The 6,000-nt window shown below is 41.2% G+C and overlaps 1 protein-coding gene across 1 annotated transcript in view; it reads right to left on the minus strand.

Moving 5' to 3' along the window:
• The window catches only part of lypd6b (LY6/PLAUR domain containing 6B), a 191,461-nt gene extending 186,413 nt beyond the window's left edge, over positions 1-5,048 (minus strand). Inside the window, exon 1 of the mRNA XM_068034485.1 lies at positions 4,653-5,048. The gene's annotated coding sequence lies outside the window, so the exon portion shown is untranslated. The remainder of the gene's footprint in view (positions 1-4,652) is intronic.
• Between the last annotated feature and the right edge of the window lie 952 nt (positions 5,049-6,000).

A 6,000-nucleotide genomic window follows, 5' to 3' on the forward strand; every position in this document is an offset into this window, starting at 1 on the left:
GGCACCTGAAACATTCCAGAAACTTGCAATATCTGAACCGTTCACTTGACTGGTACCCCTGCCACTGGACTCAATATCCCCACTTTCCATTACTAAGATACTGAGACTGCAGGATGTGCAATTTACCATACCAATGGTACTTTGACAATATCTCCCTCCTCTGGATCTCCACCACTATGATGGACAAGAGCAGAAGTATTGTGGAAATACCATTGCCTCCAGCTTTCCCTCCAAGCCACACAATATCCTGACTTATACATATAATAATTCTGTCCCTTCATTCTCACTGAGTATTTTGACTGGAATTCCATATCTATCACTATTGTGGGAACACCATCAGCACAAGGATTGCAGTGGTTCAAGGGAAGGCCTGCCATCAACTTTTCAGGGAAACTAGGAATAGGCAATAAATGCAGGCTTCCAACGTCACCCACATCAGCAGAACAAATATATACCACAAACTAAGAGTGGGTTTGATCAGGAAGAAGAGTTTTGAAAAGGTCCTTAAAGAGAGAGAAGTGGAGACACAAAGAGGAACAGGAAGTGAGTTCTGGAGAGTGAAGTGAGATGTGATGTGAAAACGGTTAGAATCAGATGAATAACCAACCATTTGCTCCTTGTGTCCACTAGAGTCAAATGTCATGGCCGTACTCTGCAGAGATACCATATGCTGTAGCAGTAACAGCTGATGCACAAAGACCCAATCCCCTGAGTTCCTAAAAGCAAATGTACTGCAATAGAAAAATGCCAGGAGAGTCACAATCAGATAGGGTGTTGTTGCTAAATTGCTCTCAAATGCATGCTAGCAACACTGCTCTTGGATTAGGTCATCTATCCTGATCTCTCATTTACAAATGAATGACCAGGCAGAGGCTTACCAAGGACAACACACCGGAGATTATTTCTATTTAAAATTACAGCCAGTTGAGGTGCAAGTTGTCAACATTCTCAGACTGTCCTAGTTCTCACTTCCAAGCAAATCACTTACTCCTGATAGGACTCAAATCTGTTGCACTGCAGAGGACAGGAAAAACAATACAAACTATTTGTAGAACTCTCACAGACAAAATTAGTATTTCCAACATATGTCCTTTGGACAAGTGATCAATAAGTCCTACATACCTAAATGTCTATCGTGTCTGACTAATTGCCCGAATCAATAATGAATGGGCACTGTTGTCAATTTTTAACTTTTCTCAATTATGGAATCCCACTATTCAGATTCCTGTTACACACCATTTAGATGCTATGGTGCATGTACTGGTAACAGAAACAGAAAATGACGCTTCAACATTGAGATGTAATTATTGGATGAAAAGTAAGAATGCATTCACTCATTTTCCCATTAAAACTTTAACTAAACATAGTTTAGTAAGTGTGGTTGTCAGGTGAAGGGTGCAGCAGTGGAATGGGCAATGTTCCACTTTTAGAACAAAGAACAGTACAGCACAGGAACAGGCCATTCGTCCCTCCAAGCCTGTGCCGATCTTGATGCCAAAGTAAATACCCAACGCTCCCTGGTCAGACAAAGCAAAGCTGATATAAAGCAGAACACCAACCGAAACCCCATCTTGTGAAAATCACATCTGATTGCATTAGTGAGAGTTTTTCCCAATTTTCTGCACCAACTAATCCTGATTGTCTCTCTGTGAGATTGTTCATTTGTGCCAAATTCTGCACCATTTTCTCTTGTAGGACTGTATGCAGGAGGAACTGAGTTACAATTGCCCAAACCCATTCTGAAAAGAAATTTTGCAGATATCAGAACAAAAAGCAGCTCTCATTCATCTGTGCTGGATTCAAACCCAGGCCCCAAAATAACCATTTAGTCCCTCAGAGTCCCTTTCAAATGCATGTGATCTAAATACAAAAGCCATTTTAATGCTGCATTTTAAAGAGCTGGCATAATAGGGTTAGACTCACATCAAATGTATATGTGGGCCCTTACTATCAGTATTGACTCACTAAAGCACGCTCACCTCTCAGTCAAAAGATCATAGGTCCAAGCTCCACTCCAGCACTCAAGGCTCACACCCCAGTGCAGTGCTGAGCGAGTGCTACAATGTCAGAGCTGTATCTTTCGGATCAGACATTAATCAAGGCCCCTTCTGCCCTCTCAGGTGAATGTAGAAGATCTATAGCACTATTCGAAGAAGAGCATGGGGGTTCTTCCAATGTTCAGGCCAATATTTATTCCTCAACCAACACCAGTATAACAGTCTATGTAGTCACTTATCTCATTGCTGTTTGTGGGACATTGCGAGACAAAATTTGACTGCCACATTTTCCAACGTTACACTTGGACTTCACTTTGTGACATCCTGAGGATATGAACGGTGCTAGTTATTTATTTTCCTTATTTTGCAGTAGAGGTGTGAACTTGAGTGTTCAATATGCCCTAAGCATAAAGCAACACCATGCAATTCATCAATCCCTCCATTGACCAGGTGCAATCTACTTTATCACAGACTCAATCCAACTCATTGATGTCCAGAAGAAAGATTCAAAATTTTTTATATGTCATGCAGGCCCCCACCTGCCAAGAATGAGGCACATTAAATTTCACCACATGGACATTAAACTTCAAATTGTTGCTGGGACGAAAAGAGGGCCTGTTACAAGGAATTGCCAGGCCCCTAGCCAGAAAGACATTTTTGTATACCAGCAGACAGTGTTGGAACAAGGGAACCAGTCCCTGCTCCCAATACACAGAACGGACGTGGTCAGACCAGTTTAGTCACATGACTAACTGGCTGTTGCAGAGTTTTGAACTAAGAGTTTTAAATTGGAGAAACAAAGCTCTTGGATCCTGGACTGAAGCAGATCTCCTCTCCTCCTGTCTGCACCCATCTCTTTTTCACCAGCTTCAGAATCCATTGAAGACACATGAACCCCAAGAGAGAAAAGTCTCCTACAGCAAACAAGGTTTAAGAAGAATATTGGGCCTCAATGAAAAGCAAGAATTACCTACAAGCAAGGACTCTACAGTGAGCTCGAAGAACCGTAGAAACTCTTCAAATATTGCCTCAAACCTTTCCACTTTATTTTTTCTTCTGCTCTTTTCTGTCCCTATTTGCATGTGCGTATCACATATGCATGCTAGCGTGGGCGTTAACCAAATTAAACTTAAAACTCAAGTTTAATAAATTTCACTTTTTTTCTTTAAACCTAAGAAAGTCTGTTTGTGCTCATTTCTTTGCCTTATAATTGGAAAGCAGTGAACAAGCATTCACCAAGGTGAAGCTAAAAACAGTGTGTTTAAAAATAAACCCTGTTACAGTAAGACCAGGTGAAGGCTGAGAGGGAACTCTAGACACCTTTCTCACCTGGTCGTAACAATATTGTTTCTTTACCAGCCTAAGTCAAAACTTTTGTCATCTATCCCACCTTCCATTTTATATTAGTCCTTCCATCAGTTGCCATCTTTCCCACTCCATGGTTGCAGCAAACACCAATTTCCACATTTGGTTAACACTGATTGTACTTAATTTTCATACTTACATTTTGGCCCTTGACCTTTTACACTAATCAAGCATTCATCCAACTATTTTTAATCCATTGCCCCCTCAAACCTGATGGCTCTTTTATCATCAATTGAAACACAAATCTTCTTAACTTCAATCTAGACCACCAAGCATTTGCAGAGCACCTCAAATACACAGCATCCCAAGACATTTCATGAAGAAATAGCAAAAGGAGTGAATGCAGACCCAAAAATCAACTTTCAAGAAGGTAACTGAAGGCTCAGTCACAAAGATGGGTTCTGAGGACGCTTTTTCATTGAAAGGAGGCAGAGATGGAGGATCTCAACATTAACTGCTCTAGTACATTCGATATCCATTACAATGTAAGGAACATCCTTCCACTCTCAAACTTGCAGCTGGTTAATTTTGTATATAGTCCAGTTAAGAGTTTCAAAGTGGGCCAATAGCAGACTGTGGGGGAAATCCAGAGTCAAGAAGCAACAAAACTCCACCCACACCAATTACCAAAAATAATCAGTCATTACAGAGGGAAGCCATTTAACCCATCGAGTCCATGCTGGTTCTCTGTAGAGCAATCCAGACAGTCCCATTCCCTCGCTCTATCCCTGTATCCCCACAAGTTTATTTCATTCAGGTGCCCATCCAATTTCCTTTTGAAATCATTGATTGCCTCTGCCTCTACCACCCCCATAGGCAGCGAGTGTCAATGCGATCTTGAAACATTAACCCAGGTTTTCTCTTTACGGGTGCTGAAAAATCTGCGGTGCATTTCCAACGTTTTATGTTTCTATTCTTAATAATCCTAAAATAGGTTGGAACTGTACACTGGCAAATCGGTTCAAGTCCAACAGGTGCCAGTGAGCGAGCAGCATACTTTGTGCATCCCAACCTTTTCCCCTGCCAATTAAACAACCTGACTCTTAATTCGTTTAAGACTGCAAATAGCGCTAAGTACGATTTCGAAAGAACAAACATTACCGAAAAACCTATCTCATTTACATATGGGATATTATTCGCTTTTGACTGCAAAAAGCACCAATACATATGTATGAAAGTTAAAGCGATCAGATTTATTTTCAAGTCTAAAAATATATATTTTAAAAATCCATTGAGCCACAATCGCCTTGTAAACACATATTGGTTGTAACTAATCAAAGCAATCCTCACCTCACGATGCAGACCAGTGATTGATCGATTCATGCATTTAAAGCAACTGTATCCCAAACGAACGTGTCCCACAAAAAAAAATAGATTTTTTTTTACATGCAGAGGAAGCCAAAAGCTGAAGTGCTCGCGTCCCTTTGCTCCAATTGCACATGAAACAGAAGCTCCTCCAGACTTAAAACCGAGACTGACAGGTGAAGTTGGATCTGCCCAAACCCGTTGCTGCATTTGCATATTAAACACACAGGTCCAAAAGCTTGTGCGCCAGTCCCCCCTTCCCGCGCTGCACTGCTGGTTACTAACCGCTTCACCCAATAGTCAATTTCAGGTTGATTTCTTGCACTGTCGCTGATACAATTGAGCATCTATGCGACCTGAATGCAATCTTGTTTTGTGACCCATCCCCCTCCCCTTTTATTTTCATCAAAGTTTTAAGTCTGCTCCACTTTCCTTAGCGGCCGGAAAAATCAACATTCATGGATATACACATTATAAATCTGAGACAGAAAGGTAACTCTGTATTGACGATCAGTTTCTCTGTAACTCGACGGTGCTGAGTCAGGGAAACCTGAACCGCCTTACAATGGCAGAGGTCTTGATTGTGCCGGAGATCAAATTCGAAACCCCACATTTTACAAAATTCAAGTAGTTCATTCTGAACTAAGTCGAAGCCTTTCAAGGCTACCCAGGCAATGGATAGGAAATTATCCAGATGAGGTTTGACGCTGGCTCAGGGCGTTCACGACTGTAGATTTACTGTGGATCATTTAAGCCATTAGATATGAAAGAAACATGCACTGATTTCAATTAGAACAGAATGGCTGAGCCTGATTCCTTGCAGATATCCTGGCGAGTGTCACAAGACTGAGCCAACGCCCGCGCAAAAGGAGGGAACAATTAATAAAATTTCAAATAAGAATTTTTAAACCTGGTTGTATAGTACTTGGTCATCAGGTCCACACTACAGATCTAAAACAGGGACAAACAGTTCCGGTGAGCTTGATCTATTCTCATGTTCTCCCTCTTTTTAACGCACACACATATGGTTTGGGTAAAGTACAAATGGAGAGAAGTGAGAAATGAATCAGTATTGGTGCACAGCACTTTTGACATTAGAGTAGTAGAAACAACAACACTTGTATTTATATAGCACCCTTAATGGAATAAAACATCCCAAGGTGCTTCACAGGAGCATTATGAAGCAAAATAAGAAGATATTAGGTCAGATAACCAAAAGCTTGGTCAAAGAGGTAGGTTTTAAGAAGCACCTTAAAGGAGGAGGGAGGGAATTCCAGACCTTAGGACCCAGTCAGCTGAATGGCAGAACAATTAAAATCAGGGTTGCACAGGT

Source organism: Heterodontus francisci, chromosome 7 (genome assembly GCF_036365525.1).
Source record: "Heterodontus francisci isolate sHetFra1 chromosome 7, sHetFra1.hap1, whole genome shotgun sequence".
Taxonomy (NCBI): domain Eukaryota; kingdom Metazoa; phylum Chordata; class Chondrichthyes; order Heterodontiformes; family Heterodontidae; genus Heterodontus; species Heterodontus francisci.